The sequence below is a fragment of the Chrysemys picta genome, chromosome 4 (assembly GCF_011386835.1).
Source record: "Chrysemys picta bellii isolate R12L10 chromosome 4, ASM1138683v2, whole genome shotgun sequence".
In the NCBI taxonomy this organism is placed as follows: Eukaryota; Metazoa; Chordata; order Testudines; family Emydidae; genus Chrysemys; species Chrysemys picta.
Window position 1 is genome coordinate 134114420 of NC_088794.1, and position 26070 is coordinate 134140489.

At 47.9% G+C, this 26070-nt stretch overlaps 1 long non-coding RNA gene across 1 annotated transcript; it reads left to right on the forward strand.

Moving 5' to 3' along the window:
* Positions 1-10444: 10444 nt before the first annotated feature.
* On the forward strand, positions 10445-25427 carry LOC135983201 (uncharacterized). The gene is made up of 4 exons (XR_010600763.1): positions 10445-10581; positions 14228-14282; positions 23533-23861; positions 25289-25427. It is a non-coding gene; the product is annotated as an uncharacterized LOC135983201 (long non-coding RNA).
* The last annotated feature ends 643 nt before the right edge of the window (positions 25428-26070 follow it).

Consider the following 26070-nt stretch of genomic DNA (forward strand, 5'->3'; position numbering starts at 1 on the left):
CGATAAATCGATCCCGGATCGATCCCGGAAGTGCCCACAATCGGCGCCGGTACTCCAGCTCTCCGAGAGGAGTACGCAGCGTCGACGGGGGGAGACTTCCGGCCGCGTCTGGACCCCGGTAAGTCCGGACTAAGGTACTTCGAATTCAGCTACGTTATTAACGTAGCTGAATTTGCGTACCTTAGTCCGAAGTCCGGACTAAGTGGGGACCAGCCCTAAGTCTGCTGTGAAAAGGAATATTAACAATCATACAAATATCACTTTTCACAGCAGACTTACTCAGCCCGGGGGACAAATTAAGCCCTGGATGGGGGAGGTGGGTATGGAAGCACTGGGGGTAGCAGTGGAGGCCAGTGTGACAGGGAGATGGTGAGCTCGGGGCCAGAGCCCACCACCGCACAGCCTGGGAAAGGAGCTCAAAGCCCCGTGGCTGGAGCCTGCCACCTGCTGTCCCAGAGTTGAAGCCCACCCCCAGGAAGGTGGGGAACTCACGGACTACCTGTTTCTCCAGCTTGTGTGTCTCCAGAGGGAAGCAGGGCCCAACCACTGCTGGCAGCCATGGAGGAGGGGCTGCTTCTCCCTCCCCCCCGCCAATCACCGCCCAGGAGGGTGTGGTCGCAAGAAAAGCCCCTGGTGGCCGCATTTAAGAAACGCTGCTCTAGGCGCCACTGCTCAATCTTCCGCATGCTTGCCTCCCTTCCTTTCATAGCCTAGCCCATAAGAACTACTGGTGCTAGGCAGGCTGGGTCTGGTGACCCATTGTGGGATCGGAATGTTGTTGGTTTAAGAGGAAAGTTTTGTGTCAGTGTCAACGTGAGACTCTACACAGAGAGACGTGTTCACGTTGGCTTTTCTGCACCACTGAGGGGAGCTAATTTGCTCAGTACTGCCTCCTTTTCTTCTCATGCTGAACCATTCCTGAAATGTGCTGCTTCCTCAACAGATTGAATAGCCAAAATGTTCCTGAATGTTTTGTTGCTATTGTCTGAATGGCTCCTCCCTCTCTGTTTTTCTGTCCATGCACGGAAGTCTGGAAGAATGCATTTGAGTGAGCAGATCTTCATCTGTCTCTTGTGCATTGTCTCAAATGCGGAAGGCAGCAGGTTTTGGAAGTGGTCCCAGAGTTTGTGTTCATCCACATGTCAGAGTTTCTGTAGGACGTGCTGCTGCGTTTCACTCATTGTTGCTGGAGCTTACTCTGGTACTGACTTGCCATTCCGCTCCCCCGCCCCTGACTCTCCCTTACTATATTGTCCTTGCTCATTGTGATGCCGTGTTAAACATCTTGGTGATTCAAAACTAGCTGAAGGCATAGGGGCCCGATCCTGATCTGCCAAAGCCAGTGGCAAAACTCTCATTGACTTCAGTCGGATAATGACTGGGCCCATAAATTCCATGTCGAGGCCTGCGACCAAGACATGACTCTTGTATGTTGCAGCCATGCCTCACCTAAGTGCTCCCCATAGGTGGTGTGCCATGCCTTGATGACTAGTGCCCTGCCTGAAAATTACACCCGTTAAATTTCATGTGGACCCTGCTGTTAAATGGCACATAAATAAAAGATGTGAATTGCTGACTTTGACATTCTCTCCAGCAAAAACTCTGACCTTGGGAAAACAACAAAGAGAAGCTGTTCTGAGAAGTTCTCCAGTGAAGTTTAACTTCATTTGTTCCATTTTTTTTTCTTTTTAACTTTTTGGGTGATCATCTTAATTTTATTAGCACAATGTGCCTGAAGTCCTTCCCTCCTGCCCCCCTCCCTTGGGTATAAGTATGTGTGAGATTCCATTAACACTTCCTGGATGTTAGCAAGAGGGCAAAATTTAATTGCAGATCAACATTTTACAATATCTTTTTTTTTTTCCCTGTGTTTTCTCTTAACTGAGTTCCACCTGCCCAGAATTTTTCTGTATCCAAAATTCCAGCTGGAACTAATCTCTATATAATCTGTGTATCTTTTAATGAATGCCAGCTAAAAGGAGGATATTTTTCTGAACCCACAATTGCTTACTCAAAAATTACCAATTTTCACCCGAATCCAATTTTATTATCCCCTGTTTGGCCTAGCAGATAGCAGTACATTGACCTGACTGCTAGTGATCAAAATAAAGCAACAGAACAAGTACTTCTCATGGGCTAGAAGTATGCAAATGAGAAAAAGTAAAATACTTTTAATAAGTCTCTGTCCCTTCACAACTCAACAGCTCAGGTTTTTAGGAGTATCTGTATTACAATAGCACATAGAAGCATCAGCTGAGACTGGGGCCCCATTGTGCTAGGTGCTGTATTAATGCATAGTCAGAAACAATCCTTGCCCCAAAATGCTGACAGTCGAAACAGGCGGGAATGGGGGGAGGAGGGCAGGGGAACAAAGGTACAGAGAGGTGAAGTGACTTGCCAAAGGTCAAATAGCAGGCCATGCTGTAGAGATATGTTTGATATGATATGAGATATTTAGAGACGCTCCCTCATAAGGGACAGTATTATGAATATAGGAATTTAGAGATGTGCCCTAGAAGCTTGTGTTGAGAACACAGTGTAGTTGTGTACAGCAGTTCACCACAGAAGCTCTCTAGTTTGTTTTATTAAAAGTTTTATTCCTTTCTCATCCACTGGTTTGTTGATTAAGGAACCCCAAGATCATTACAATGCAATCTTTGGTGTTTTTCTTGAAGCCCCAGTTGGCAACACTGGTTAGGGATTTCACAAGGGCCTGTATAAGCCAGATTGTGGTCAGGTCATATGGGCGATACAAACTGAAACCGACGCTGCTGTTTATGAACTTGATACATAAGGTGTCTATCCTAAATCCCCAAGAAAAATCCCATCTCCTCTCTCTTCCCCCAAGTCCTTTCACTCCAGGCCTTGACACTCCTTTTCTGTTTTGGGGTGGTCCATGCTCCTGTTCCCTACAGGTGACCTCCTCTAGATCAGTGGCTGTCAACCTCTCCAGACTACTGTACCCCTTTCAGGAGTCTGATTTGTCTTGTGTGCCCCTAGTTTCACCTCACTTTAAAACTACTTGCTTACAAAATCAGACAAAAATACAAAAGTGTCACAGCACACTATTACTGGAAAAAAATGCTGTCTAATTTTTACCATATAATTATACAATAAATCAATCGGGGGTATAAATTTTATATTTACATTTCAGTGCATCGTATAGAGAGCAATATAAACAAGTCATTGTATGAAATTTTAATTTGTACTGACTTCGCTAGTGCTTTTAATGTAGCCTGTTTTAAAATTAGTCAAATATCTAGATGAGTTGCTGTACCCCCTGGAAGACCTCTGCGAACCTCCCTGGGTATACATACCCCCTCGCTGAGAACCACAGGTCTAGATCTTCAGGAAGTGCCAGGCAACTGCTTCTCCAGCAGTGGGACTTGCTAAGGGCTGCTGCTTTTCCCAGTTAATACCAGAACACACAAGCAGGTCTGAGTCCATCCAGCAGAGGGAGCAATATATCCTAGTCACTACAATAGAATGTTGATTCACAACAAAAAAGCCAGCCACCACAGTGATTGGGTGCAGTTATAAATGTAACCAACGCAGCCACAAAGGATCATACAGTTCAGAACTCACCACTCAGCCCCTTGGCTTTATTTAAACTAGCCTCCTACGGTTACCCTCTCATACTGACTCAGTGAGAACGTACCCACTTCCTCTAGATCTGCCTTTATAACCCAGGCTGCAATTTGCTGGTTAAAAATCATACTTCACCACTTTTAGCAATAGCATTTTCAATAGGAACCTGTCTTTTTCACTAGTTAACTGTGATAAAGGGATGATTGCATGCCCCAGGTTTCTGGATGAGCCTCTGTCTCTGCATTTCAGAAGCACAGACAGTATCTTGTAAAGCAAAACCAAGGGAGCACTCCTCTCATTTGAAATGTCAGTGTTCTACATTCTTTTCTGGTTGCAGCAAAGAAAGCAAAATAAATAAATCTCTGTTTGTCTAGAATGATAAATTCACATCCATCTATAGTACTTTTATTGTAAGACTGTATATTATATGTAAGTACCTGAGGATCAATGAATGAGTTGTCTGTTGTCTACTGGTCTTAGGTACAGTTTATAGTGTCTTTCTCTAGCTATATATTCTGTCCCACTACTTTGTTGCCTTCTGATTCCAGCCAACCTCTTCCCCTTTCCTGCCTCCCACTGCCCCTGGTAGCGGAGAGAGCAAACTGCTCCTTGTACTGCCTCATTATGGCATATTGCTAATAGTGATGAAAGAGGTGCAGCTTGCACAGCTCCTGGAGACAGAGCAGTCCACAAAATGCCTTTTCTTTGTCCACTTGCCTGATCTATAGGAGTTGGGCCTATCTATTCAGGTTCTTATATTGCGCTCATCTCTGCGGTACCCCAGTGATCACCTTGTACTTTGCATTGTTTATCCTGATGGAGATCTGTAAACGCCCGCCCCTCCCCTATTTTCATTATTTTATCCTCCTATGCTCAAGCCCCTGCCAGGACCGTAATTCACAGCAACCAAGAACAGTTAAAAGTGTTCCTTCATTTGCTATAGAGCTGAGGTGGCTATTCAGTGGCATGAGGCTCTCTCGCCATTCCCCAGTGCAACACCTCCACAGCAATCTCAGTACCTACCAGCCTTCCGAGTAAGACCCCACGAGCAGTTTTTTCCCATGGTGACATCCAGCAGCACTGCCACTCAGCTACTGGTCTTTGAGTCTTATTTTCCTTCAGTATAGCTATTAATTACAGTTAGCAGGAAAGGTGAGGTTCACTCAGTCCTATGCTGAGCACACCTGAGAAGTGATTTCAAGTGCAAGCAGCAGGTTGAAGGCTCCATGCAGGGACAGAACCTGTGAAAATAATAACCACACTGAGCACTTACATAGCAGATCTCAAAGTGCTTTACAAATGAGACCAGTATCCCCATTTTACAGCTGGGGAAGCTGAGGCTCAAGACTGGGAAGTGATTTGCCCAAGGTCGCCCAGCAGGCACTGTTTCCCAGTCCAGTGCACTAATCACTAGGCACCACTGCCTAGTGCAGTTGGTTGGAAATTTTATGTCAAAACCCAAATGTCTGTCAAAAAGTTTTTTTGATGCAACAAAATTTTTCACAGTGTGTCAGCTTTCCTCAAACTGTCTGATTTTTCATCAGCAAACTGAATGTTGATCTAAAAAAATCAGCATTAGAGATTTAGATCTTTCAAAAAAAAGAATTTTGTTTCCCACAAAATGTTCTGTGGGAACAACCCCCCCATTTTCCAGCAAGCTCTGCCTAAGAACAATGATTGCAAAAGGGTCTGTAAGGAGTTGGTGCTGCCGGCCTTCTCCCCCAGCCCCAGATGGTCCCAGCATTTCCACAACACATTCTATTGACCCCGTTCCTGGCATCCAGATCCCTTTCCAGAACTCTGTCTTCTTGGCTGGCAGCACCCACAGCTGCAGTTTATCTACCTGCTCAGTTAGCATGGGCTAGTTTTCTTTAGAATTGCTTCATGCTGGAACACTGTGTATTTTAAATGTCTGTAATCAGGCTCTGGGATGCTGGTTCCCTCTCCCTCCTTAGCTCTTTAGAGCTCCTTAGCTCTAACTTTGGAGTGTGTGGTGGACTGGCTCCCTGTGCCTAGCCCTAGTGAAATTTGGCTACGTTTTTGTTTGCTTGGTTTTTTTTTTTTTTTTTGGACCTTAGTAACACTGAGTCTAAACCTGCAAAGGGCTGCAATGGTCCTTTCAACTCCTCCTGAAGCCAATGACAGTGCTCAGCATAAGATCGGGCCCTCCTGTATTCCTGCCACACAAAGACTCAGCTGAAGCAAAGATTTTCTGTATTTCATCACTGCACCCAAGAGAAAGTGCCTCCTTGAGGGAGCAGGGGGAAAAGCAAAGAGCAATTTAAAGGAGCCTCATGGTATTCCTTCACCCACACCTGCTGTTAGATTAATGACTAGGCTGACTCTTCTATTGGGAATCTTGCAGCAACATTGCTGCATTGTGGTATTTACATGATGTAACCTTTTAAATCAGTGCAGAAGAAACAAAGAAGGGTCCAAGAAATAACATGCTGAATCCCAGGGAGAGAATCAATATTAGGGATATGCTGATAAAGTTGTTTCCAGTAACACGAGGGGTGGGAACCGAAAGCAAATCAAACAGCTGAACTCACTGTTGGCTCAGGTTCAAGTCAGCTGGTGACAGGTGTGGTGTTAGGGAAGAATTGGGTTGGAAACCTAATAGCAGTCAGATAACTAGTGTGGTGTAACTTGTTAAAGGACAACTGCCGTGAGTAGTGGCAATAATTTCACTTTTTTAAAGTACACCTATGGGCATATTTAAAACTCTGAGGCTGATCTGGCAAATCCTCCCTCGTGTGGGTTGTTCTATTGGGCAAGATTTTCAGGATCAGCTGAGCTGCACTAGGAGCAGTGCCAGGGTGGCAATGATCATTCTAAGCCACTTTGGTGGCCCCTGGGTCCATTGGCTAGTGGAGCCCAGTCCCATCCCCAACATGAGTTAATGCATGTTGAAGGATGTTCTTACATACACACACCTGTGCAGAGCCCCGAGCACCCGTTCCTCCAGCCAGGGACAGAGAGAGCCGGGGCATATTGTTGTATTAATTTTGAAGGAAGGGTCAAAAGGTGTTAATGTGACCCTCTTATTGTCCAACATTAAACAGGGTTAAACAAGGTTTGGTATACAGAGACACCATTAAAAATCTTTTTAACCTTTTCTTAAAGATACAGAGAAAAAAAGGAAAAACAGTTAAAGCATTTGAAAGGTAAAGTATTAAGTAGGGTTTTATTTCTTGTTTTCTTTCCCTCTAGCTGAGGAGAGTTTTAAAAGGAACCTCCTCTCTCATTTGACAGTTTTTTAGATGGAATTAAGTATAGTAATAATTGTCCTTTTTAGGGAAAAGAGAAGCCAGTTGAGATGGGCTGGAGCTGTTATTGCTGCAATCCGATTCCTTTCCCTAAAATACAAAACCAAACAAACACACACAAGAGGGAAGAGAAAAGAACAGCAAAGATAGAAACTGTAGCTTCTGTTTCCGGTTGTATTCACTGCCTCACAGCCAGGCTCAGGCCTGGCACATGATATTATTACTTCTCTGAGACCTGGAAACTTGTACAAAAACCGGGCTGTTTAGGGCATTGCTGTTAACTGCCTTTTTCTGGTTTCACTCTTAAAGCAGTTTTGCAAAATACAGTCTTGGCCAGCTAAAAGGAGAGAGGTAGGACAAAAAAGAAATAAGGGGAAGTGAGAAGGGGAGAAATGAAAAGGACACAAAAGGAAGGGTAACAAAGTCTCACATCCCAGGTGGTGGCTGGGATTTATCTGGAGCTGGTGGAGCTGGCAATGTTGAGTCCCTTTCTTTGGCCTAGTCTGGTCAGGACACATTTTAGGATTAGGACAATGAAGGCCCAAAGGTGTCATGGTAGATTTTGGGGTGCCAGGAGACCGTGGGGGGTGGCAGCCAGAATGGTAAAGGTTGCTGCAGCAGTTGTTGGCAGACAGCTGCTGCTTCTACTAATTTTTCTCTAAAAAGAAGAACAGGAGTACTTGTGGCACCTTAGAGACTAACAAATTTATTAGATAGCATCCGAAGAAGTGGGCTGTAGTCCACGAAAGCTTATGCTCTAATAAATTTGTTAGTCTCTAAGGTGCCACAAGTACTCCTGTTCTTCTTTTTGCGGATACAGACTAACACGGCTGCTACTCTGAAACCTGTAATTTTTCTCTGAAAGTCTTTAAAAAAAACAACAACCTCAAAAGGGAGTGATGGGTGGAATAGCCCATCCCTTGTTATTTTATTTAGCAATAAGACCTAATATCCAACACACCAATTTTGGTTTATTAATTTTTAGTCCCATACTCTTCTTGTTTACCAGGCATGATTTTAACAAAGTCTTTGAATTAGATTATTAGGCCTTTTTGTTGGTATAAATTCAGGGTTTTTTGTTTTCCTTTTGCACCTTTTCCCATTAACATTTTGTTATAGGTTATTGTGAGACTTCATGAACTTCTGCTCACTTTTCATACTGGAGATTTACAATTAGGGTAAATTTGTCACTCCAATTATTACAACGTAATCCCTTTCTTTCACAAACCAATTCACCATAGGACACTGGTCCATAAAATTACAATTCCTAAAATAAAGACTGTATGTTAATTTAAGCACATAGAAACAAAGAAAAAGAAAATGGCATTTGGTTATATTTTAAGGTTTGCAAAATCTTTATTCTTAAATTGGGATTCACAAATTTTATGTGATTAGATGTTACAAAAATTGCAGTTAAACCTTCTAGATGTTAACAAGCGAAGGACTTACAACTGACTCTATTTGCTGCTAAAACAAACCCTGAGCTGCTGCTGTTATAAGTTTGTAAGATATTTAAAAACAAACCAGCTTTTATTACTTCTTTGGCTGTATGCCCAGAATGGGTAAAACTGGAAAAAAACCTTTACCCTTCTTTTTGCCATTCATACATTTAACGCAGTACCTTTGCACAAACTGTGACAATTTTACACACTAGTGGTTAAACTTGCTTACTTGGAGATTTTTTTAGCCCGTATGGCATTTTTACCTCAACATAATGCCCCCCCCCTTTTTTTTTTAAACAAAGAAGCAATAAGATGATGTTCCTTTGGAAGCACTTTTGCACTGATGAGCCATTTTCAATCCCCCCAAAGGCAGTAAAAATGTGCAGGTATTTTTTAGTCTCTGACAGACCCTGCCCAACTGTTTCACCACTAACATTTGGGTGGACAACATGGCCATTGTGGCAACTTAGCCCACCATGGGGATTTAACCTGCAACACTAGCATCAGGCTGTTTTATGTGCACAAGGACAACGATAAGAAAAATTGCTGACATCAAAAACAAAACAGGAAAAAAATTGTAAAACAACAACATAATTGCAAAAACAAGAAGGAAAGAAAACATTGCAGAAACGAAACAGTCACCAAAAGTACAAAAAAGTTTGCAACAGCTTTTGAGTCAGGTGGTTTGAAACTTAATTTACAGTTAATGCAAGAGCAGCCCTGAATGAAGCTGGCATGTTGTTAACAAGGTTGGGAAGACGGGTTACCCATGAATTATTTAGTAAAAGTCTGCTTTAGCAACTTAAGTCTGCTTTAGCAACAATTTAAACCATTTTATTTTTACCACTTTTGCTTTTTCTTAAAAATACTTTTTTCTTAAACCTCTCAAAATTATTACCAGTTACAGAAACGACAAACCTTAAAACAAAACAAAAGGCAGTTTTTACAAAAATAATAACTTTAAAACAATCGTTCAACTTATTTTTAAAGCAAAAAACTGTTTGCTTTGCATGCTTGTTCCAAACAAGCTTAACACATTTCTGGATTTTAAAACAAACTTTTGTTTTAAACCAACTTTGAAAACAATTGATGGCTTACTAAGATACCAGCTCCTGTGTATGTATTAACCCTTTAGACCCAGCTTGGGATGCCAGAAATGTTGTATTAATTTTGATGAGATATATGGGCCTAAAGAGTCAAAGGTGTTAACATGATCCTCTTACTGTCCAATATTAAACTGTGTTAAATAAGATTCAGGGTTAGGCATACAAAGATTTCAGCCGGCTTAGTACCATGGCAAATACACCATTAAAAATCTTTAAAACCTTTTTTTTAAAGATACAAAAAAACAAACAACCACCAAAAAAAACCCAAACAGAGCATTTGAAGTATAAAGTATTAAGTCAGGCTTTTGTTTTAACAACATTCCTTGTTAACTTTCCCCCTCTGGAGAGCTATCAAAAGGAAACCCTGTTATCTGACAGTCTTTTAGATGATATTAAGGATAATAATTGTCCTTTTTGGGTCTGTGACAGAGTGCTAACTGTAGTACCCTGGTCACTTAGGTAATCGCATAACAGAGAAGATTACCGACTCAACTGGTGGCAATTAACCTGTTCTGGAGGAGATTGTTGATGATTGGGTGAATGAGCTTAATAAGGGAAGATATAGAATTGGTAGGAACAGGTGGTGAGAGGGGACTTCAGAGAGTGAGCTGGGCATGGTAGAACAAGTTGGGTAGAAGGTGTTCCCTGATACATACCCATGCTATGTTCTAGTATGCTGGGAATGTAAAGATTAAAGATAGATATGAGGAAAAGAAATGGATTTGTGTAGCTTGTGAGTAAGAGACCACCCAAATGGGCTATGCAGTGTGGTATAGTGTGTAGCTGAAGGAATGTCCTGGGATAGGAGAAAAATGAAGTTAGCTAAGAGGCTGAAGCTGCTGTTCTTGAAGTCTGTGTGTGTTTCTTAAAAGATAAAGCAAGGCAAATATGCACAAGAGGGGAGACAGAGATTTTTAAAATGCAGCTTCTACACTTTATTTGTAACCTCAGTGTGAGAGAACCATGTGTATGGCACACAGTCTTGTTAGCCATTCTGAGATCTAGCAACTTGTACCATTACTGAGCTGGTTGGGGCATTGCTGAGACCTGCCTTTTTCTGTTTGTGCATTTTGCAAAGCTACATTCTTGGCCAGCTGAGCCTCTCTTATTAAACAGAAGGCAAAAGGACAGAGAGGTAGGAAGGAAAGAAATAAAGGGATAAAGACACACAAAGAGGTAAATGACAAAGGCTCGGAGGTAGTGGTTGGAATTAAGCTGGTGGAAGCGGTGGTGTTATTTGGGTTCCTTTTTTTTGGCTTGGCCTGGTGAGGACATCTCTCAGAATAAGCACAATGAAGGCCCGGTAGTATTGTGGTAGTCTCTGGGGTTGCAGGAGATGGGGTGTGTGTGTGTGGCAGCCATGAGTGTAAAGCTTGTTGTAGTGGTTGTTGGGAGATAGCTGCTTCTGTTGCTAATTTTCCTCCAAAAGTCTCTGTTTCTTATGAACTCCAAAAGGGAGTGGAATAGCCCCTCACCTCATTATTTTCTTTACTAGTAAGACCTAATATCTGACCCCATTTTTGCTGTATTGATTTTTCTGTCCCACACGTTTCTTGTCTATTCAGCATGATTTTAACACAGTCCTCGAATTATAGTAGTAGGCCTTTTTGTTAACTCAGTTTTTGTCCCTCTTTTGCACCTTTTCCCATGAACATTTATTGTTGTAGGTCAGGGATCAGCAACCTTTGGCACGTGGCTCGCCAGGGTAAGCACCCTGGTGGGCCGGTTTGTTTACCTGCCGCATCCACAGGTTCAGCCGATCGCCACTTCCACTGGCCGCGGTTCACTGCTCCAGGCCAATGGGGGTGGCGGGAATTGTGGGCCGAGGGATGTGCTGGCTGCCACTTCCCGTCGCCCCCATTGGCCTGGGATGGCGAGCCACGGCCAGTGGGAGCCACAATCGGCTGAACCTGCAGACACGGCAGGTAAACAAACCAGCCTGGCCCGCCAGGGTGCTTACCCTGGCGAGCCGTGTGCCAAAGGTTGCTGACACCTGTTGTATGTTATTGTGAGATTTTATTAACTTTTACTCACTTTTCACAGCTGAGCTTCCAATTAGGGTCAGCTTACAGACCTGGTTACTATAATATGTACCAGCCACGTATCATTTCACCCAGAAATGTCTCCTTTGTCAGGTTTTGCGAATGAGGGGGTGGTGTGAGCCTCTATACCAGCTCCAACCTCCCACAGGGTTTATATTGCAGATTTGCATTACTAGATATAGCAGCTTATGGTTAATACTCACCACTGGCAAGTGGGCACCCCAGTGCAAAGGGGCCTTTTCCCTGCAGCATCTCAAAAATGCTCTCCCTGTGGCTAGACTGCCAGGGAGCTTCTGTGTGCTGTGTTCCATTTCTGCATGCCCAGCTGGTTCTGGGTGAGAAAATAGACATGCAACTGTCTTGCATAGGCAAAAGCTGCCAGGTCAGCTCAGGGGGTGGGGTGGGGGCAGAGTATGTGATTTATGCTCACAAGTGGCTGTACACAAAATGGCTGTGTTCCTATTTTGGGGAGCAAAAATGGTTACACCTACAAAACTAGAGGGCAGGTTTGAAAACTTGGCCCTGTATATGGTGTCTGTAACTCTAGCCCTTCTCTCCCCTTCATTTCTCACCTCTCTCCTGAGGGGCTTTCTTTTATAGAAAAATCCTATAGAATTTAATAGATAATGATACATTTTCTACAGGCATGTTGGAACATCCTTTGGCTTGAAATAGAAAATTGTATCCCTGCTATGGAATTCTGGGGTAGCTCAAAAAACCTAAAGGAAGGTTAAGCATTTTTTTTTTTTCTTGGCTTCCATGGGTATTTAGTTTCATGTTGATGGCACCCTGTTGGTTTTACTCCCTATTAAATTCATTCAGCTGCTGCTTTATATCCATTCATATCCCAGAACAGCTATGTGTGGTGTGTGGTGTTTTCCCCCCCCCCCACTGGCAAATCACCCCTAAATCAGACTAGAACCTCCCCTAATCCTTCAGACATACAAATATCTGTCTCATCTTTTCCCTGCAGAGGAAAGCCCCAGTTATTAGCAAATGAGCTCTTGAGCCTTCCCAGGTATCTTAGAGAAAAATCACAGAAGAGGGAACAACCCATCTCTTCATTCTAATTCCCCCCCGCCCTCCCCCCACCCCCCCTAAGCCTCAGCCTCCTCACCGTGTTTGCCCCCTTGCTCCTGCCTGTGTATCTGTTACTAAAATCCACTGCTACGGTACAGATGTATTGTGTGGTGCTGCCTGCCTTTTCCTTGGAGACTTGAGATTGCTGTGGCATAGGTAGCTACAACATTTCATATGCCTTCATTTACTATTGCTCTGTGCCAGAAGTGTGTAAGAACTCTGCTGGTGTATGGATGGGGCAGCCATTTTGTTCTCAGAGTCACTGCTTGTAGTGGAGGAGAGGGGCAGCCTGCTCTAGGGAGGGACTTTACCTTCATTTGTTCTTGACTTTCCTTGTGCTAAAATAAGTCATTTTTAGATTGAATGTATAAGATTGCTCCTTATTTGGGGGAAAACCCTAACCAATGGCTATCTCTGCACTCTCCTATCACCTGATGGGTTTTCTTTTATGGAAAAACCCTTTAGAATTTAATTATCCATATTCTATAGGCATATTGGAACATCCTTTGGATTGAAATAGAAAAATTATATCCCTGCTATGGAATTCCAGGGGTGGCTCAAAAAACGTAAAGGAAAGTTAAGCATTTTTGTCTTGGCTTCCATGGATGTTTAGTTTAGTTTTTGACAGCACCCTGTTGGTTTTACTCCCTATTAAATTCAGTCAGGCTTTTTCAAGGGTTTGGAAGCTAGAATTCTGGTCCTTTCCTCCATCCTCAGCAAACTGTATATTTTGCAGTGGAGAGGACTTTTATTTCAGATTAAGGAAAACAGAAAATGGATATAAAGTGTGTGTGTATGTGTGTGGGAGCGAGCACACCTGGGGTGGGGTGGGATGGGATGGCTCAGAGTGAGGAGGGAATTACACAATTACTTGCTCTGTAACATTCTGTATCTCAACTGACAGCACAAAATGGCTGCCTCAGGACTGCCCCCTGTGAGAAGCATGAAGAGTAGCTGGATGGGAATTTTCCGACTCCACATTGTTTCCTGTCAAAAGATGCTGATTTGTCGAAACTGTTCCCAGGAAAGATCAGTTTTGATGAATATTTCAACTAGAATTTTTTGGAAAAAAAAAATGGTTTTGAAATTCTCAATGTCTTGTTTTGACTTTTTTGAAATGGAAAAAATCAGTTTTTCCCATTCAAAGTAACTTGGTTTCAAAATTTAAGCTAAATGTTGAGAAGGGTATTTTATTTAAAAGCCATTCACGTTTAAACAAAACATCCCTAAATTATCAAAATGAAATGTTTTGTTTGACTCAAACTGAATTTTTTTTTTTTGATTTTCAGTTCACAAACTTTTTTTTTTAGATTTTTTTTATTTTGATATTTTATCCTGATTCACAATGGGAAATTTTTTTTGGTATCTCAAAATTATTCATGAGATGGGGGAAACTCACTTCCTCCCCAGTTCTAGTAGAGCCTCTTCTACATGGAAAAACAGCAAAGAGAACAGAATAACATCTCTGTTACACAACTCCAAATACCACACACTCTCTCCCCTCTTCTCCTCCCCCCCCCCCGCCCATGGGAGTCACTAAATTCCCAAGGGGTCATATATCCTCTTCCTTCTCCAGTTTTAACTAGAACTAATGAAAACCATATTTATATTATTGACATAAATAAAGCTGTTAGTGCTTTCATTAATATTGAGTCTTATTTATACATCCTGGAATTAATTCACTACAACTCTGCTCCTAGGTCATGCTATCTCTGGGCCTGAAGCTGGATGCCAGCCATAACAAAGGACAGGAGGGTGAGTTGAAAAGAGAGCAGCAGCCCTTAACTCTGGAAATTCTTGCTGTTGTTTCTTTCCCCTTCCTGAAACTTCAGTAATATTGGCTGGTGTGTCAAGACTGGGGTGTCTTCAAACTCTCCCCCTTGTGGATACTGAGCATGGCTGGTCCTTCCTGGGCATATGCAGAGTGTTTGACTTGGAATTGAAGCGGTCCCAGGAGTCCAACTGTGGAGCCCACCTAGGGCTGGCAAGTGAAAAAAGCCCTGTGCTCTGAGCAGAGAGGAGGAGAGCATCACAGGGAGAGATCTGATATCTGAAGGGCTGTCCTGCTGTTAATTACCTGACTTCTTTCTCTTAATTGGGGAGGCGCCCCATGCTGGGGGTGCTCTTCATTGTCATCGCTGCACTCTGCACGTATGCTCTGTGGAGTGACACACATGCACACAGCAGAGAGGGGTTAGCTTCTTGAGCTGAGAGGCAATTCAGTTCTACTGACAGTGGCACATTCATCTGAATGCTCCCCAGCCCCCCTTAGATATAGTGAGAGGGGTAAGGAGGGAAAAATGCAAGGGGAAAAGAATGGTGGGGGGGGGATAGAGAGAGGAAAAATGCTTTGGACTGAGGGAGAGAGCAAAAATTATGGCAGAGCCACTAGATAAAAGAACTAGGGGGCATGGAAGGATGCGGGGGGGGGGGGGAGGGGGAGGAGGGTGTGTGTATGAAGAGCCAAGGAGAATGGTTTCTTTATCTTCACCTAGTCTTTTCCCACTCCCAAGTATTTCCCCAGAGGTAGGTGGGGCTGGGTGGAAATGGAAGGCCAAAGATGGGGAAAATGGGGATGAGAGGGGGAGAGAAGGTGGAAGTGAGAGAGACTGAGTTGATTGTGAGACAGAGGGAGAAATTTTTAAAGAAGAAATTAAGGGGGGAAATGAGTGGTCAAAACAGAAATATTCATTAGATTCTAAGGACTGGAAGGGACCTCGAGAGGTCATCGAGTCCAGTCCCCTGCCCACATGGCAGGACCAAATACGGTCTAGACCATCCCTGATTAACAGTAGGTTAGATAAATGTCCTAATATCTCCAGAGACGGAGATTCCACAACCTCCCTAGGCAATTTATTCCCATGTTTAACCACCCTGACAGTTAGGAACTTTTTCCTAATGTCCAACCTAGACCTCCCTTGCTGCAGTTTAAGCAAGGAAAGTTTGGTTGTGAGGGGGAGGAAGGAGAGAGAAATTGGGAAAGAGACTGACTGTGAGAACACACGTATGGAGAAAAGAGCAAGTGTCTTGAAAGAGGAGAGTGGGTTTTTAAGGAAGATAAAACTGCCAATTCATGAACATGGAAAACATCTGGAAGATGGTTCTGAGAGTGAAACATGGCCAGTGAAAAGCAGAATCAAGGTCCTATAAAGGAGGAAGGGAAGAGCAAAGAGACAGAACCCAAATCTGCAGACACTTAAGGTATGTGTACACTACCCGCTGGATAGGCATGCAGCCATAAATCGACCCCCGAGCGCTCTCCCGTCAACTCCTGTACTCCAGTGCCGCGGGAGGCACAGGCAGAGTCAAAGGGGGAGCGGCAGCAGTCGACTCACTCACGTAGCTGAAGTTGTGTAACTTAGATCGATTTCCCCCGCCCCCCAGTGTAGCCCAGGGCTTTGTGAAAGAGCTTGTAGCTGGGTTTTCTTTAATAATCATGGACTCAGTGAACCAAATCCTGATCTCACAGTAGAGCAAACCCAGGGTAATGCCATTGATGTTACTCTGCAGTTACACCTATGTATAGTATCAATGGGACCAGGGCTAAGTGGCAGAGAGAGAACCACATTTCTCATTGAATGCTGGGTGCTCTGCGCCCCCCACCTGCCCTGCCTCTGCAGCCTCTATGCCCCTGCCTGCCCTGCTCCTCCTTGCCCTGCAGCCTCTGCACCCCCCGCCTGCCCTGCCCCTGCAGCCTTTGTGCCCCCTGCTCCTCCTCGCCCTGCAGCCTCTGTGCCCCCTGCTCCCCACTTGCCCTGCAGCCCCGGCACCCCCCGGCCCTGCAGCCTCTGCGCCTGCCCTGCCCCTGCAGCCTCTATGCCCCTGCCTGCCCTGCTCCTCCTCGCTCTGCACCCCCCCCGCCCCTGCAGCCTCTATGCCCCTGCCTGCCCTGCTCCTCCTCGCCCGGCACCCCCAGCCCCTGCAGCCTCTGTGCCCCCTGCTCCCCACTCGCCCTGCAGCCTCAGCACCCCCCCCCCCGGCCCTGCAGCCTCTATGCCCCTGCCTGCCCTGCTCTTCCTCGCCCTGCAGCCTCTGTGCCTCCTGCTCCCCACTTGCCCTGCAGCCCCGGCACCTCCCCAGCCCTGCAGCCTCTGCGCCCCCTGCCTGCCCTGCCCCTGCAGCCTCTATGCCCCTGCCTGCCCTGCTCCTCCTCGCTCTGCACCCCCCCCGCCCCTGCAGCCTCTATGCCCCTGCCTGCCCTGCTCCTCCTCGCCCGGCACCCCCAGCCCCTGCAGCCTCTGTGCCCCCTGCTCCCCACTCGCCCTGCAGCCTCAGCACCCCCCCCCCGGCCCTGCAGCCTCTATGCCCCTGCCTGCCCTGCTCTTCCTCGCCCTGCAGCCTCTGTGCCTCCTGCTCCCCACTTGCCCTGCAGCCCCGGCACCTCCCCAGCCCTGCAGCCTCTGCGCCCCCTGCCTGCCCTGCCCCTGCAGCCTCTATGCCCCTGTCTGCCCTGCTCCTCCTTGCCCTGCAGCCTCTGCACCCCCCCGCCTGCCCTGCTCCCCCGGCAGAGGGAGAGCTGCGAGCTCCACGTGGAGCCAAATACTATGCTGCGCTGCTCTGCGAGGGAGGCAGGGGAGGGGGAGGGATTCTGGCTGCTAGAGGCCCCAGTGGCTGCGAGCGGCTTTCAATCAGGCCCAGCCATCCAATCAGCCGCACCGCACTCTGCATGAGGGGAAGGGGGAAATCCCGGACATTTCTACTTTATTAGAAATCCCCCCCGGACAGCCATTTAAAGCTGAAAAAGCTGGACATGTCCAGGGAAACCCAGACGGATGGTAACCCTATATGTAGGTGACCTTTCTAGTGGAGGGACACTAACACTGCATGTATTCTTATGTCCCACACCAAAAAGCAAAAGCTTTGCATTTACATCTGCTGTGATAACCTTTGCTCCCTAACCCATCTCAGGTGTACAGGGTATAAAAAGGCCCTCTCCACTTGCTATACCTGACTTTGCCCAGGGCCCCACATAACCTAGTGGTGATCCTGCTATTTTAACTTGGCTTTGCGTAGTAATATTCTAACTAGCCATTGACAGAACGGATCCACTGGCATATGCCACTGATGTGTACTAGCATTTGTGCTGACTGCAGAACAGAAGGGCTTTGCATAATATTCTTATGACACATCAAGCATTATACCATATGACAGCCCATCTGGAGCCAAGCCCCTGCCTGAGGTTGAAAGGCGCATACAAGTTTATCTACTGAGTTGTAAATCTCTCAAAAAAGGGGTTTCTGCAAAGGAGCAGGTTGCACACCTTTAGCAGTTGTTGTGCTACCAGTTCTTCTATAGGGGCAAAACTGCAGTTCCATTGATAAAAGAACAGAATTCTTCTAGCCCTCAACTGTCTCCTGTTTTCTCTCTAGCTTTTGGCTGCTGTCTTCCAGCACCGTTCCCCAGCTGACAGAGGTGGGTGCATGAGCGGACATCCTTGAGGTGAATCTCTCTGTGCCAGCCTTCTGTAATCAGAGTTACACAAGTCTCATGGATAAAGGGGTGAGGGACTTGGTCTGCTGGGTAACTACAGCGGCTATTGACATTACATGTCCTGACTGGCTGTAAATGGAATGAACTCAGATGTGATTTAAGGAAAGTACAGCAGTACCTCACCATTATGAACAGCCTTGGGAATGTAGGTTGTTCATAACTCCGAAATGTTCGTATCTCTGAACAAAACATTATGGTTCTTTCAGAAGTTTACAGCTGAACATTGACTTAATACAGCTTTGAAACTTTACTGTGCAGAACAAAAATACTGCTTTTAACCATCTTAATTTAAATGAAACAAGCACAGAAACTGTTTCCTTACCTTGTCAAATCATTTTTTAAACTTTGCCTTTATTTTTTTTAGTAGTTTACGTCTAACACAGTACTGTACTGTATTTGCTCCTCTTCCCACCTTGTCCCCCCGGCTGCTGCCTGATTGCATACTTCCGGTTCCAAATGAGATGTGTGTTTGACTGGTCAGTTCATAACTCTGATGCTCATAACTCTGAGGGTAACTGTAAGTGTATGAGTTATTGGCTGGGTAGTGTTGCCTTCATCAATATGCATGGGCATAGACAACTGGGGTTTTTGGGGGGTGGAGGGTTGAAGACAAGGAAATACTGAAGTTGGAACAGAAGTTCTCATTTTATTAGAAGTGGACAAATTTAATCACGGTGCAAAATTACTCATTAAAGCCTTTCTTTTTTAAACATAGCAAAATAATGCCTTACATATCTAAAAAAAGTTTCAAACAAATATCTTCATCCTGAATTACTTTAAATGGCTGCTTCTGCAATATCTGTAAGTTATCAATTTTATCCTTGTGTATACGTAAAAATCATATAGCAGTAGATCTGTGATTGTTCCATTGTGGATTAAAGCCATATTTTAATGAGACATACAGCACTAAAACTGTGCTCACTTACACTGGGTCGGCGCCAGGGTTTTGGACGCCCCAAGCAGCCAAAAAAGGAGCGGCCGCCCCAAGCACCTGCTTGCCAGGCTGGTGCCTGGAGCCGGCCCTGCACTTACAGCATTGGGTGCTAATACCACCAAAATTATTTTTATCAACTTCATTCTTTTGGAAAAGTTTGGCTTGACTGAGCAAACAGATATTTCAACAATTTTTCTCTAAACTGACAGTTGTTCTCAGATTTCAATGCAATAATGTTTTTAATTACTGATACAATTGCCTCCATTGACGTACTGATTGCATTTACATGATCTCTTCATGAACATTCATGTTATAGTCCATGTGAAGTGGTATAAGGTTTCATCTCCCTTCTTTGTATACCACACTCCAGAAATGTTCTCAGAAATATCCCTCATGATATTAAGTGATATTAAGCCATGATTTCCATCATCTCACTTTGAATAATTGGACTTGTGACTTCTTGTCTCAGAACTTAGCATTTCTCTCTTGATCAGTCCACGGGCTAGGTGGCTGGATCCTAATTTTCATGTCGCTTATTGTTGGCTAGAGGTGTTGGATTGATTCATGGGGGGGGGGGGGGAGGGGGAAGGGAAGAGGTGTTGCTTTATACATCAAGAATATATCCATGTGTTCTGAGGTCCAGAAGGAGAGGAGAGGCAGACCAGTTGAAAGTCTCTGGGTGAAGATAAAAGGAGGGGGGTGGGAAACAGGGGTGATGTGAAGAAGGAGGTGGAGGCAGGGGTGAAGGTAGAAATAGGGACTTACCAGTACGGGGCTGGATTGGGGCTGGCTCTGGCCTCTGGAAGGGGCGGGGCCTCGGGCAGAAGGGGCAGGGATGGGGGGGTGTCAGAGCCAGAACGAGCCCCAGCCCGCCCTGTACCGGTAAGTGCCCTGCCCCTTCCCCGCCGGGGTAGCAGCGGCAGCTGGGGGCTCCGGCAGCAGTTTAAAGGGCCCAGGGCTTGGCCGCCGCTACCGCCCTGGGCCCTTTAAACTGCTGCCGGAGTCCCCGGCTGCCGCTGCTACCCCAGGGCTCTGGCAGCAGGGCTCTGGGGGCTATTTAAAGGGCCCCCAGAGCCCCAGGCCCTTTAAATAGCCGCCGGAGCCCTGCTGCCACTACCCCAGGGCTCCAGCAGTGGGGCTCTGGCAGCACTTTCAATGGCCCAGGGCTCCAGCCGCTGCTGGGAGCCCCAGGCCCTTTAAATTGCTGCCTGGGGAAGCTGTACTGGGGGCGTACCAGCTTACTTTCACTTCTGGTTGGAGGAGGCATTTCTATAACAAACAACAAAAATATCCTAAACATGAAACGTGGTAATAATGGGGGACTTTACTTTTCCAGTAGATATCTGGGTAGTTAATATGGCAAAACACAAGATCTTCAACATAGGTGTGCGCAGCACATTTCATTAGGGTGTGCACCCAGGGAGCCCCGCCCTAGCCCCGCCCCACCCCCATCCACTCCCTCCTACTTTCCGCCCCCTGATTACCCCCCTCAGAACCCCCAACCCCCCCTGCTCCTTGTCCTCTGACTACCACCTCCTGGGACCCCTGCCCCTAACTGCCCCCCAAGACCCTCACCCCTTACCTGTCCCCTGACTGCCCCAACCCTTATCCACACCCCCGCCCCCAGACAGGCCCCTGGGACTCCCACGCCTATCCAACTGCTCCCCGCCCCCTGACAGGACCCCCAGAACTCCTGACCCATACAACCCCCCTGTTCCCTGCCTGCCCCAACTCCTCTCCACACCCCAGCCTCTTGACAGGCCCCTCCCCAGAACTCCCGATTCATCCAACCCCCCCCCCAGCTCCTTGTTCTCTGACCACCCCCTTCAGAGACCCCCCCACACCCTAACTGCCCCCCCAGGACCCTCCTTTCTCCCTGTCCCCTGACTGCCCTGACCCCTATCCACCCCTCGCCCCCTCCATGCCCCATCCAACCCCCCCCTGCTCCCTGACTGCCCCCTCCAGAGACCCCACCCCACCCCTAACCACCACCCCGGGATCCCACTCCCCTATCCAACCCACCCTGTCCCCTGACTGTCCCCACCCCTTATCCAACCCCCCTGGCCCCAGACCCCTTACCATGAGGCTCCTAGCAGCATGTTTTGCCCGCGCAGAGCCAGACACGCTGCCCCACGCATGGGTGGCAGGTTTGTAGAAATTTTGGTGGTGCCCAGAACCTGCCCCCGCAACTCTGCCCCCCACCTGCCTAAGGCTCTGGGATGGAGTTTGGGAGGGGGAGGGAGTCTGGGGTGCAGGCTCTGGGATGGAGTTTGGGTGCTGAGTGCAGACTCTGGGCTGGGGCAGGGGGTGGGTGTGCAGGAGGGGGTGAGGGGTGCAGGCTCTAGGAGAGAATTTGGGGGCAGGAGGGGGTGTGTGGGAAGGGGGTGCACGCTCTGGGAGGGAGTTTGGGGATAGGAGGAGGTGCAGGGGTGAGGGCTGAGGGGCTCATGATGCAGGAGGGGGCTCAGGGCTGGGGCAGAGGATTAGGGTGCAGGGGGATGAGAGCTGGGGCTGGGGATGAGAGGTTCATAATGCAGGGGGGGCTCCTGGCTGGGGCAGGGGATTAGGGTGCAGGGCGATGATGGCTGGGGATGAGGGGTTTGGGGTGTGGGAGGGGCTCAGGGCTGGGGCAGGGGATTAGGGTGCAGGGGGATGAGGGCTGGGGTTGAGGGGTTTGGGGCATTGGAGAGGCTCAGGGCTAGGGCAGAAGGGCAGGGTAAGGGCAGCCTGCCCTGCCATTAGGGGATGGGGGGCACTAGGACCCTGGGGCAACAGACAGCAGTTGAGCAGGAATGTGCTGCTGCAGCAGCACAAGCAGGCACGGGAGAGGCCCGCGCTGTTTTTTTTCAGACAGGGACGCTCCGGGGAGGGACACCCATGGGGGGGAGGGGAGGGTGGCAGGCGGGGGGGAGACCTGGGAAGGCAGGGGAGGGGCTGGGGCTTGCTGCACTGGGGAGTGGAGCCATTTGCCCACCCCTGCATTAGGGTGTGCCCGTGCACACCTGGCACACCCCGTGCGCACACCTATGATATTCAATAAGTTCTTGTAATGTACTGGAGACAACTTTTTATTTCAGAAGGCAGAAGTAGTAACCAGGGGGACAGTCATTTTAAGACTTGATTCTGACCAATGAGGAGGATATGGTTGAAAAATCTGAAGGTTGAAGGCAATTTGGGTGAAAATGTTCATGAACTGATAGATTTCATGATTCAAAGGAAAAGGAGTGAGAGTAGCATAATAAGGATAATCATAGAACTGGAAGGGACCTCGAGAGGTCATCTAGTCTAGTCCCCTGCACTCAAGGCAGGACTAAGTATTATGGACTTTTTAAAAAGCAGACTTTGAAAAACTCAGAGAACTTGTAGGCAAGGCCCCATGGGAAGACAATCTAAGGGAAAAGGAGTTCAGGAGAGCTGGTAGTTTATCAAAGAGACAATATTAATGGAGCAACAGCAAACTATCCAGGTATGAAGGAAAGATAGGAGGAACAGTAAGAGGCCAACATGGCTCCATCAGGTCATTTAATGACCTGAAAATGAAAAAGGAATCTACGCAATCTGTCCATGTTTCCACTTTTTGAAGGATGAGTACAAAAGAACAGCACAAGCATGTAGGGATAAAATCAGAAAGACTAAGACACAAAATAAGTTACAGCTAGTAAGGGACACTAGCATAGGCAGCGCGTGAGTCTTTCCTTTGGGAAGGTTACACAGCACTGGAAGCTCCCTAGAAGGCTCCTCTGAGACCTTCCCCTGAGGCCCCACCCTCACTCCACCTCTTCCCACCTTTGCACTGCTGTGCAGCCCCAGCCTTATGCTCTGCTGCGGGGCTCCTCACTGCCCCCTACCTCCTCATTGCTCCCTGGGTTCCTTATTGTCCCCTCCTAACCCCCATGGGCTCCTCACTGCCCCCCCCCAGGCTCCTTACTGTCCCCTTCCCACCTCCCCGCTCCTTACTGCCCCCTCATCAGGGCTTGTTGCCCCATCATGTCCCCCAGGACTCAGTCCTGTCCTTTCCCCCTACTCACACCCTGTGAGGCCCTGGGGAAGGGGAGAGGCCCAGGCTGCTGCCGGGGGAAGCAGAGCAGATGTGGTGCAGCTGCCTGGGAAGTTTGTTTTATGCCGGCGTCAACCTCAGGAGGCCGGAGCTCCATGGCCACTGCCGCTTCCCGTTGCAGCGTGGAGGGCGGCGCAGCTCATTCACTTCCCACCGCTGAGCAGTGCCGGGCTCCAACCAAGCCAGGGAAGCACCACCTCCCTGGGTCAGCACCAAGGGGAGCTGGGCATGGGCATGGGCATCCTGGTGTCCTGCCCCGGGCTTCCTGCCTGGCTGAGCACAGTGTTGCGGACAGCCTGGAGACGTGCCTGCTGGCGGGCAGAGCTGGAGCCCCATGCTGGGGGCAGGCAGGTGGGAAGAGATGGAGTGGGGGCTGGGCCTCAGGGGAAGAGGCCGAGCAGGAGCGGTTGCAGGGCCGATGCTATCATTAAGGCCAACTAGGTGGTTGCCTAGGGCGCCAAGATTTGGGGGCACCAAAAAGCGGCGCCCCCAATTTTTTTTTTTTTTTTTTTTTTTTTTTACAGCATTTGAGTGGCTGCTGCGCTGGCGCGCTGACATGTTGTGTGCCTCAGACTACCTCTCCCTCCCAGTGCAGCGGCCGCTCCATCCCATGCGATTCCTGTCATTGCCAGCGGGGGCGTCGGCAGCTGGGCAGAGCTCTGCAGCTCTGCTTAGCGCACCTGGCATGAGCCCGGCAACTGGCGCGACAGCAGGGCTTGTGGAGGAAATGGGCGGCTGCCTCCTGGCTCAGCCTCCACGGTCAGCCCCAGACACGGAGAAGAAAAGAGCCTGGGACGGCGGTCTGGTGGAGCGGAGGAAGAAAGAGGACCCCGATGTCCGTGCATTGGGCAAAGTAAGTGCTTCCCCACAGCTCGGCCTCAGGCGCCTGTGCTCCTGCCCCCTTGGTCCTTGGCTGGTCCCTGCTCCTGCTCCCCTTGTGCGTGGGCGGCTGGAGAGGACGGCAGCCTGCAGAGCTGAGCTGGCCCAGTGCTCCCTGCCCCAGCCTCTGTCATGCCCGGTATCTGAGTTCAGGGCCACCCAGAGGGAGGGGGCAAGTGGGGCAATTTGCCCCAGGCCCTGGGCTCCGCAGGGGCCCCCACGAGTGTGTCGGAGGCTCCCCCTGCCCCACAAGTATGTTGGAGGCTCCTGGGAGAGGGGGTAAGCGGCATGGTAAGGGGCCAGGACCGGGTACCCCCCCGACCCCATCCCCCACAGCCCTGACCCCCAGCTCCGAGCCCAGCCCCTCTGAGCCAGACACCCCCCTGACCCCATCTCCCCACATCCCTGAGGCCAGCCCCTGTGAGCCGGGAACCCCTCAACCCAGAGCCCAGCTCCCCACCCAGCCCTGGGCAACAGCAGCACCACCCCCAGGCAGCGACAGCCCATTGGTACCAACCATCACCATCACCATCACCCAGCAACAGCCCATTATGTAATTGCAAATGTATACATACCATTACAGCTTTTAATGTTTTTAAATAATGTATTTAGTGTATTTTCAAATTATTACAAATTAATTTTGAATGTATTTCACTAGTTATTTTTTACATTTCCAAATACATGTTACTATAGTATTGCAACTTTTTTTTTTTTTTTTTTTTTATGGAAGGCGCCCCTGAAATTGCTTTGCCCCAGGCCCCCTGAATCCTCTGGGCAGCCCTGTCTGAGTTTTAAGCCCTGCTGCTGTGTTATGCCTGCAACAGGCAGGCCTAAGCCTGTGAGTGACCCCCATAACAGCTGCCTGAATAAGTGCTTGGGGGAATCATGCAGAAGGAGCATGATATTTGTTTGAGTTCTCTCCTCATGGAGGCTGCGCTCCACTTGGCGCAGGATAGCAGTCTCAGCAGGACTCTAGGCCCAGCACCTTGCCTCGGTTTGTAGACTTGTAGTGCACCCCTGTCACCGGGCTCAGTCTGGCACTGCTACCCCTCACCAGCAGGGCCGGCTTTAGGCCAATTCCACCAATTCCCCCGAATCGGGCCCCACGCTTAAGAGGGCCCCGCGCCCAGTGGCAGGGTCGCCCAGAGTGGGGGCAAGTGGCAGAGAATCCCTTCCCTGGCTAGAGGCACCTTTTTAATTTTTACTCACCCGGCGGCGCTCCAGGTCTTTGGCAGCGGGTCCTTCACTCGCTCCGGGTCTTTGGCGGCACTTTGGCGGCGGGTCCTTCAGTGCCGCCGAAGACCCGGAGTGAGTGAAGGACCCGCCAAAGACTAGGAGCGCGGGCCGGTGAGTACAAGCCCCACGTGTTTTTTTTAACGTGTTTTTTTTTTTTTTTTTTAGTCATCCCTGTCGGGGCCCCGTCAAAACTGTTCGAATCGGGCCCCGCACTTCCTAAAGCCGGCCCTGCTCACCAGTGCCCAAGAAGCAGTCAAAAAAGTTGGATGGACTGGCTAGGTTAGTTGTCATGCTGTTGCTTTGCTAGTGTAGAGACCACTGAATGCATAATATTCCTCTATCATGTTCTGTTCTGAGCAAAATTGGCATGTTATGAGGTAGTGCCTGTGAGGGACAGGTGTCTGTTTATGTCATCCAGCCAGCATGTCTTAGGTCTTCTGGGGGGGCTTTTCCATCCTGCTTTCATTGGATCAAAGTCAAAGATTATTCTCGCAGGGAAGTTAGTAGGCATTTAGAGCAGATGAGCATACCACCACAGAGAGCACTTGGCAACCATTTGAGAGTGTGTGACCTATTTAGTTAGAAAATGGAACTTTTCATTCAAATTGAGTTTGTACCATTTGATGTTTTTAATCATTTGGAAGTGCATGGCTGGTTGGACAGAATGTGGGAAAATAAGCTGACAGATAGTGTCCCTAACACAGTTATTGCTCTTTGCATCCTCTTGACTCTCCCAGTTTCTGTGGCCAGTGGTGAGCGAAACTTCTTGAAGCTCAAGTTGATAAAAACATACATGCAAACATCAATGTTGCAACAAGGACTTGTTGGGCTATCTATCTTGTCAATAGAACATGACATTGCTCACCGCATTGACTTGGAGGAACTTGTTTCTAAATCTGCTAAACTTAAAGCACGGAAACATAAATTCTAAATTATAACATGTTACT